The sequence below is a fragment of the Delphinapterus leucas genome, chromosome 3, assembly GCF_059928025.1.
Source record: "Delphinapterus leucas isolate spDelLeu-1000000601 "Yukka" chromosome 3, BTC_Dleu_Yukka2, whole genome shotgun sequence".
Lineage (NCBI taxonomy): Eukaryota > Metazoa > Chordata > Mammalia > Artiodactyla > Monodontidae > Delphinapterus > Delphinapterus leucas.
Window position 1 is genome coordinate 126,313,347 of NC_143131.1, and position 9,643 is coordinate 126,322,989.

At 40.2% G+C, this 9,643-nt stretch overlaps 1 long non-coding RNA gene across 6 annotated transcripts in view; it reads right to left on the reverse strand.

Moving 5' to 3' along the window:
- The window catches only part of LOC149749690 (uncharacterized), a 161,739-nt gene extending 153,483 nt beyond the window's left edge, over positions 1–8,256 (reverse strand). For 5 of the 6 annotated variants that reach the window (XR_016392799.1, XR_016392803.1, XR_016392802.1 and 2 more), the window contains exon 1: positions 5,322–8,256. This is a non-coding gene — a long non-coding RNA (uncharacterized LOC149749690). The remainder of the gene's footprint in view (positions 1–5,321) is intronic. The other variant, XR_016392804.1, reaches the window with a different exon arrangement.
- Between the last annotated feature and the right edge of the window lie 1,387 nt (positions 8,257–9,643).

Consider the following 9,643-nt stretch of genomic DNA (forward strand, 5'->3'; position numbering starts at 1 on the left):
TGACCACAACGCTATGAGACAAGATATGAATTACAGGAAAAGATCTGTAAAAAATACAAACACATGGAAGCTAAACAATACACTACTTAATAACGAAGTGATCACTGAAGAAATCAAAGAGAAAATCAAAAAATACCTAGAAACAAATGACAATGGAGACACGATGACCCAAAACCTATGGGATGCAGCAAAAGCAGTTCTAAGAGGGAAGTTTATAGGAATACAATCCTACCTTAAGGAACAAGAAACATCTCGGTTAAACAACCTAACCTTGCACCTAAAGCAATTAGAGAAAGAAGAACAAAAAAAACCCAAATTTAGCAGACGGAAAGAAATCATAAAGATCAGATCAGAAATAAATGAAAAAGAAATGAAGGAAACGATAGCAAAGATCAATAAAACTAAAAGTTGGTTCTTTGAGAAGATAAACAAAATTGATAAACCATTAGCCAGACTCATCAAGAAAAAATGGGAGAAGACTCAAATCAATAGAATTAGAAATGAAAAAGGAGAAGTAACAACTGACACTGCAGAAATAGAAAAGATCATGAGAGATTACTACACGCAATTCTATGCCAATAAAATGGACAACCTGGAAGAAATGGACAAATTCTTAGAAATGCACAACCTGCCAAGATGAATCAGGAAGAAATAGAAAATACGAACAGACCAATCACAAGCACTGAAATTGAAACTGTGATTAAAAATATTCCAACAAACAAAAGCCCAGGACCAGATGGCTTCACAGGCAAATTCTATCCAACGTTTAGAGAAGAGCTAACACCTATCCTTCTCAAACTCTTCCAAAATATAGCAGAGGGAGGAACACTCCCAAACTCATTCTACGAGGCCATCATCACCCTGATACGAAAACCAGACAAAGATGTCACAAAGAAAGAAAACTACAGGCCAATATCACTGATGAACATAGATGCAAATCTCCTCAACAAAATACTAGCAAACAGAATCCGACAGCACATTAAAAGGATCATACACCATGATCAAGTGGGGTTTATCCCAGGAATGCAAGGATTCTTCAATATACGCAAATCAATCCATGTGATACACCATATTAACAAATTGAAGGAGAAAAACCATATGATCATCTCAATAGATGCAGAGAAAGCTTTCGACAAAATCCAACACCCCTTTATGATAAAAACCCTGCAGAAAGTAGGCATAGAGGAAACTTTCCTCAACATAATAAAGGCCATATATGACAAACCCACAGCCAACATTGTCCTCAATGGTGAAAAACTGAAACCATTTCCACTAAGATCAGGAATAAGACAAGGTTGCCCACTCTCACCACTCTTACTCAACATAGTTTTGGAAGTTTTTGCCACAGCAATCAGAGAAGAAAAGGAAATAAAAGGAATCCAAATCGGAAAAGAAGAAGTAAAGCTGTCACTCTTTGCAGATGACATGACACTATACATAGAGAATCCTAAAGATGCTACCAGAAAACTGCTAGAGCTAGTCAATGAATTTGGTAAAGCAGCAGGATACAAAATTAATGCACAGAAATCTCTGGCATTCCTATATACTAATGATGAAAAATCTGAAAGTGAAATTAAGAAAACACTCCCATTTACCATTGCAACATAAAGAATAAAATATCTAGGAATAAACCTACCTAAGGAGACAAAAGACCTGTATGCAGAAAATTATAAGACACTGATGAAAGAACTTAAAGATGATACATATAGATGGAGAGATATACCATGTTCTTGGATTGGAAGAATCAACATTGTGAAAATGACTCTACTACCCAAAGCAATCTACAGATTCAATGCAATCCCTATCAAACTACCACTGGCATTTTTCACAGAACTAGAACAAAAAATTTCACAATTTGTATGGAAACACAAAAGACCCCGAACAGCCAAAGCAATCTTGAGAACGAAAAATGGAGCTGGAGGAATCAGGCTCCCTGACTTCAGACTATACTACAAAGCTACAGTAATCAAGACAGTATGGTACTGGCACAAAAACAGAAATATAGATCAATGGAACAGGATAGAAAGCTCAGAGATAAACCCACACACACATATGGCCACCTTATCTTTGATAAAGGAGGCAAGAATATACAATGGAGAAAAGACAACCTCCTCTATAAGTGGTGCTGGGAAAACTGGACAGCTACATGTAAAAGAATGAAAGTAGAACACTCCCTAACACCACACACAAAAATAAACTCAAAATGGATTAAAGACCAAAATGTAAGGCCAGACACTATAAAACTCTTAGAGGAAAACATAGGAAGAACACTCTTTGACGTAAATCACTGCAAGATCCTTTTTGACCCACCTCCAGAAGAAATGGAAATAAAAACAAAAATACACAAATGGGACCTAATGAAACTTCAAAGCTTTTGCACAGCAAAGGAAACCATAAAAAAGATGAAAAGACGACCCTCAGAAGGGGAGAATATATTGCAAATGAAGTAACTGACAAAGGATTAATCTCCAAAATATATAAGCAGCTCATGCAGCTCAATATCAAAAAAACAAACTGAGTCCAAAAATGGGCAGAAGACCTAAATAGACATTTCTCCAAAGAAGATGTACAGATTGCCAACAAACACATGACAGGATGCTCAACACCACTAATCATTAGAGAAATGCAAATCAAAACTACAATGAGGTATCACCTCACCCTGGTCAGAATGGCTATCATCAAAAAATCTACAAACAATAAATGCTGGAGAGAGTGTGGAGAAAGGGGAACCCTCTTGCACTGCTGGTGGGAATGTAAATTGATACAGCCACTATGGAGAACAGTATGGAGGTTCCTTAAAAAACTAAAAATTGAATTACCATATGACCCAGCAATCCCACTACTGGGCATATACCCCAAGAAAACCATAATTCAAGAAGAGTCACGTAGCACAATGTTCATTGCAGCACTATTTACAATAGCCAGGGCATGGAAGCAACCTAAGTGCCCATCAACAGGTGAATGGATAAGGAAGGTGTGGCACATTTATTTATACAATGGAATATAACTCAGCCATAAAAAGAAACAAAACTGAGTTATTTGTAGTGAGGTGTATGGACCTAGAGTCTGTCATACAAAGTAAGTCAGAAAGAGAAAGACAAATACCGTATGCTAACACATACATATGGAATCTAAAAAACAAAAATGGTTCTGATGAACCTAGGGGCAGGACAAGAATAAAGACACAGATGTAGAGAATGGACTTGAGGACACGGGGAGGGGGAAGGGTAAGCTGAGATGAAGTGAGAGAGTAACACTGACATATATACACTACCAAACGTAAAATAGATAGCTAGTTGGAAGCAGCTGCATAGCACAGGGAGATCAGCTTGGCGCTTTGCGACCACCTAGAGGGATGGCATAAGTGGGGGTGGAAGGGAGACACAAGAGGGAGGGGACATGGGGATATATGTATGCATATAGTTGATTCACTTGGTTATACAGCAGAAACTAACACAACAGTGTAAAGCAATTATACTCCAGTAAAGATGTTAAAAAAAAAAAAAAAGTAATGATTGCAGCCACTAGAAGTTAGGAAAGATATAATGCCCACTCGTGGTTCTCATGAAAGAACAGCAATATCCAATATTTATGGGCAATTTATCTTGTGCCAGGCCCCCTGCTCAAAGTACTTTGACTGAATTATCAATTTAAGGTTCACAGCAATGCTACTAGGTAGGTTTTATTTTATCCCTGACTTACAGGTGAGCGAGACAGAGCCAGAGATGTAAAGCAACACCTCTGCAAATGGTAGAGTTTAGATTTAAACCAAGGTCTGGTTTTTGAGGTCCATGTTCTTAACCCACTCTGCTGTGCTGGGACTGGACAGGTTCGCGAGGCCACATAAAGCAGTCAAAAGAGGTCTTGGCCAGGAACCAGGGAACTTAGGGAATATCTGGGGCCCAGCCAACCTGCTTGGAAGCTCAAGCAAATTTCTGTCCCTCCCTAGGCCTTAGTTTCCTCATCTGCAGATCCAAATGACTGGATGTTGAGGATGTTCCTTAGTCAGCTATAGCTTTATTCATTAATTCCACAAATATTTACTGTGTGCCCATGATGTGCCAGGCACCATTCCAGACACTGAGAATATGATAATAACCAATATAAACAAAGTGCCTGTATTCATGGATTTTGTATTTTAGGTGTGTTGCAGGGGTGAGCAATACAGAATAAACAGGTTGAAAATTTCAGAAAAAGATTAGCCCATGAAGAAAATAAAATAAGGTCAGAGATTGAAAGTGACAGATGCAGGGTGGTGGCTATTTTATATGAAGTGGTCAGTGAAGGCACTCTGGGGAGGGGAGTTTTGAGCAAAGAACAGAATGATGAGAAGGAAGGAGTAAGAAATGAGTATACACAGGCTACATGGAATTGGAACTATAGGCATTAATACCCAAGAAGGCCCACAGCTGTTAAATAACTATTGAAATTGCCTCAAATTTAAATTAGATGCATGTGGGAGCTTGGTTTAAGCCTGTCCCCCCTTTGTCAATAAACCTTCCATCATGAATCCAATTTCATGGTGTAATTTTAGTATAAGTTAGTAGCCTCAAATTATATAATTTGCTCAGGTTTCATTGTAAATACTAATTGTTCTAAGCCTAATTGAGAGACTCCTGGCCAGAGTAGGTTACAGAAAAGGAGCAACAATAGGTGAATAGACAGTATTGCTGGTGTATCAGATAACTTGGTTAAAAAATGTCTTTACTGAAAGATCGCAGATGATCTGGGGTCATTCAGATTGTATTTGACCCAAGAAATTACTTCTAAGGTCCATGGATTCTACCTCTTCCAGATCTCTAATACCCGTTCCCTTCTCTCCATGTTTACCACCATTGCTCACGTCCAGGCCACCACCAACTTTTATCTCTGTCTCCATGCTCACCCCCTTCCAATTCATTCTCCATACTGTAGCCAGGGTTATATTTCTAAAACAAAAATTTTATCATGTCACTGTTCTCCTGAAAACCCCCCAACAACGGTGACTACATAGCTCATAATGGTGGTGGTTGCAAAATGCTATGCATTTGTCAAAATCCATAGAACCGCACACCTAAAAAGAGTAAATTTTACAGTGTGTAAACTACATCTCAATAAATCCGAATTAAAAAATCTCTAATGATAGTCATTGCTCTCCAGGTAAAAATCTAACTTTTCGCAGGGTGGTGGTATTACATAGTGGATTAGATGTTCCTTCTCAGCCTGGATTCAAAGCCCAGCCTCATAATATCACTTATTAACTGTGTAATCTTCACCAAGTCACTTGAACTCTTAGTACTCATTCTCCTTATTTGTCAAAATGAGATAATAATAGTACCTACCTCTTAGAGTTGTCATGAAGATTAAATGAGTTAATTCCTATAAAGCCCTTAGAACAGAGCATGATGTATAAGTGCTCATTAAATGTACAGTATTACTAACAAGGCTTATAATACTCTTCATGATTAGAACCTATATTAGTTTGAAAGGGCTGCCGTAACAAATCATCGTGGCCTCAGTAGCTTAAGCAACAGAAATTCATTGGCTCACAGTTCTGGAGGCTAGAAATCCAAGATCAAGGTGTTGGCAAGGTTGGTTTCTTCTGAGAGCTTGGAGGGAGAATCTGTTCCAGGCCTCTCTCCTAGCTTCTGGTGGTTTTCTGGGAATCTTTGTCATTCCTTGGCTTACAGATACATCACGTCAATCTCTGTGCTCATCTTCACATGGCATTTTTCCTGTGTCTCCAAATTTCTCCCTTTTTATAAGGACACCAGTCATATTGTAGGGATCCACCTTACTCCAGTATGACCTCATACTACAACAACTCTATTTCCAAATAAGGTCACATTGTGAGATACTGGGAGTTGGAACTTCGACATACAAATTTTGGGGAGATATAACTCAACCGATAACAGGCCCTGACGTGTTGTCTTACCATCTTTGCCCATAATATCTCTTCCAACAAACTAACACAGTCACCAATTTGTTTGGCAAACTCTTACTCATCCCTCAAGTTTGTTAGATATTGCTTTCTTGGATAATTCCTCCCTAACATTTCGCAAACCCACCAATTAGATTAGAGCCTTTTTCATATCTTCTAGTGTCCCTGTGCTTACACCTCCCACAACCCTTATCACTTGGCACCATACTTGCCTGTTTACTGCTTGTCTCCCCATAAGACTTCAAATATCATTTCAACAAAGATTCCCTAAAATTATGTCTCAGAACCCAGATGGATTCTAAGTAAACGTTTGTTGAATTAATGAATGCTAACATCTCTTTCCAGATTCTGGCATCACCTATTTTGTTTCCATGGATGGTTAGAGGGAGAAAAAAGTAGAAAGCAAAATTTTTAGAAAAAACTTAGAAAGCAAAATTTTGTTAAGCAGCGTATCAGTTGGAGTTTAGTTTGAAGATCAGTATCCATGCTACTTATTTCCAATAAAAGGTATTTAATACAGGGACTTAGTTACACAGTTGTTGGAAGGAAGGGAAGGCAAACAGAGAATGCTGAGAAAATCCAGGTATGAGTGACTACAGGAAGCAGCTCCCACTCCTAGGACTGAGGGAATAGAAGGGAAATGGAAATGTTACCAAAAACTAAGAGTTAGAGGAGGGTGTCAGGTATGGCTGAAGCTTAGATCTCAGACAGGCAGAAACCACATGGCTGTAGCTTAGACCTCTGATTTGGAGAACACCATAGGTGATACAGGGTGTGCTGAAGGTTGCTGGAGATGGAGCCATGTCTGTCCTCTACTGTCAGAGGGAAACCTCAAGATACCCAGCATGGAAGTCTAGGCAATGTACAATAGTTTGCAGACTCCCAACCCCAGAATCACAGAGCAGGGATAGGAAGGTGGGATACAAGCTGAGAGGCAATGGACACATAACTAGCACAAACCAAGAATCTGATACAAAGGTATATATATTTCACATAATTATGAAAGATTCCTGCCAGTGGGTTTCAAACCCTGGCTCTGTCACAGGTTGACTATGTCCTTGGGCAAGGAGCTTCCCTCCTCTGAGCTTCAATTTCCCCATCCGTGGCAGGGGAGAAGAACTAGATGATTTCTTAGGGCCTTTCTATGTATGAGCAGGGATTTGACTGCAGAAGCACCAGGGAGTTGCTAGGGATTTCTGAATGATGATGTCACTCTAGAGGATCCAATCTCAGGCTTTAGCCATCATATAAATAAGACATTTCCTTCTTCCCATTCTGCAGCTACTGTTTACATGCTCCAAAGAAGGCAGAGGAAGGAAGCTAGGGCTGCATTTCTCCAATATGGTGACTGTCTCAGACAAACCAATCCCAAAATAGCCATTAAGGGTAATGTTTCACATTTAGTTAAGTGACCAAATAACTGAATTGCAGGGGGTGGGGGGGTCAGGGGAGGCAGGAGCAAGTGGGAGGAGGCAAGTGAAAAGAAAAAATGTTTTGTGTGCACACAGGGCCTAAATCTACTGTGTGTCTGATGCACAGCAACAATATTTTCTCCAGTCCCCTTGGCCCGGCCTTGCTCTCTGCCCCCTGTGGCCTTGTTGGGAGTCCAACCATGCTGTAGAAGACTCAGTTCAAGTCTCAGCACAACCACATGCCAGGCAGGAGACCTAAGGCAAGGTATTTATTTTTGCCTCCTATGAGCCTTATTTTCCTCGCCTGCATCTCAAGATCATAAGGATCAAATGAGCTAATATGTGTGGAAGTGCCTACTCATTCTGGGTGCTGTTTACAAAAGTGTATTCATTTAATAAAATAAATGAAGCATTAAAGTGCATTTATAAAAATGTACTAAGTATATGCTTAAGATTTTTACACTTACATGTATGCTTTTTACTTCAATAAAACAATTACCCAAAAAAAGTAAAACTGTAAGAAGTAAAAGGTGATTTAAATTTAGTTTAATTTATGGACTAAAAAGTATCATGTGATAAGAAGTGATCTACTTAGATAACAAAGCCAATAGTATAACTATATAAAGCAGAGCTAAGTACTCTAGATTTTATAGACATAGCTGAAATTCTGTAGGTATATCCCCTACTTAATTCTAGCTTTGCAAAAAACGATGCATGTTTAGTGCAGAAAATTTGGTAACTATAGGAAAGCACAGAGAAGAAAATAAAAATTAACTACAATTTCACCGCCACATACACAAAATTAAGATTCCTCTGTGAATTACAAATGCTACTGGACTACTAGGGTCTGACTGGTGACAATGTTCTTTATTCTTTTCCTTCTTTTCTACTTCTTAACAGATTCAGAAATTGAGAATTCTTATAAGCCAGGACCAGGTGGCAACGCAAGGGCCTACAGAAAACAGGAAGGTGGGATATCAAGTGAAACACCTGAGACGCACCACTGCAAGTTCAATGTAAATGGCAGCTGAACGCTGGCCTGAAAGGTGAGGACTGCTGGGGAGCAGTGTAGGGCTGTGGCAAACTCAAGACCATGTGCTCCAAGGGCTACTTAGCCCCAACTCATTCTTCCATATTTCCAGTGTGGCTGGATCGCTTATATTTCTAAGACAAGCTGAGCATATAAATATGTGAAAGTCCCCAATTTTTAAATGTCAGTGCCTGCTTAATGTTTTAACTCTCTCTAAGCCAAACCGAAGACATCTGTAGGCCAAATGTGGCCTATAGCTATCAATATGCAACCTCTGCTAAAGGCAAAGAGGGTAGGGGTGTGTTCATTGAAGGTCTTAGGCAGGGAAGTAACAGGAGCAGAAAATTCCTGAGAAAATTTCTGAGGCATCTGGTATGAAGGAGAGATTGAAGTGGGAAGAAACTAGAGGTAGCGGAAAGATAATATTCCAGGTGAGGAATGATTGGTGCCTTAACTGGGGCAGTGGAGAGGGAAGCGGGGCGGGGGGGGGGGGAGTGCTGGGAGAACTGATGATGTAGGGAGGGGCCAGGAGCCCAAGAGGGGTACCAATGTCACACCTTTGCCTAGAGCCCTGGGGACCCACTGTTCAAGTTTGAGAAAGGAAGTGCCTTGTTTGATAACAGACAACTGGAGAGGAGGAACCACTTAGCATTAGAGAGCCCTCCTCCCAAAATAGCAAAAAGACTAAACAAGCCACCCATTACAGGGTTTGAGGTCAGAGTCAAGAAGGTAGCAGGGAGGGAAGGGCATGTGGGCTCAGGAGTCTGGACCAGAGGTCAAGAGAAGAGAGGAGGAATAAAGTCAGAACCAAGTCCTATACCTTGAAGGGACTGGGGATGCTTAGCCTGAAGAAAAGGCACAAAGGAAACAGGAGTTGGCTGGCTTGCTGGCAAAAATATTTATTGAGCATCTACATGTGGCAGGGTTCCAGCTGGTGCTAAGTTTTGGGGCGATAGTGATAAGCAAAAGCAAATAAAACTGATGTTGTACTTACCCCGAGGGAGTCTTCTGGAAAGACACGGATTGAATAATCTCAAAAACAAATGCAAAGGTGCAAAACTGAGATAAGTGATGGGAAGGAGAGGGGTATAGTGCTCTGAGGGTGTGTCCCAGAGGTGGGGACCTATACTTCCATAGGAAATGATGATTCATCTGAGAGCTAAGAGATGAGTGAGCACTAATGATGTAAACAGGGGGAAGGAAAGGCTTTTAGGCATCAGGAACAGCATGTGCAAATACCTGACTCACAGGAAGGACTGAGAAGGCCAGTGTGGTGGGAGC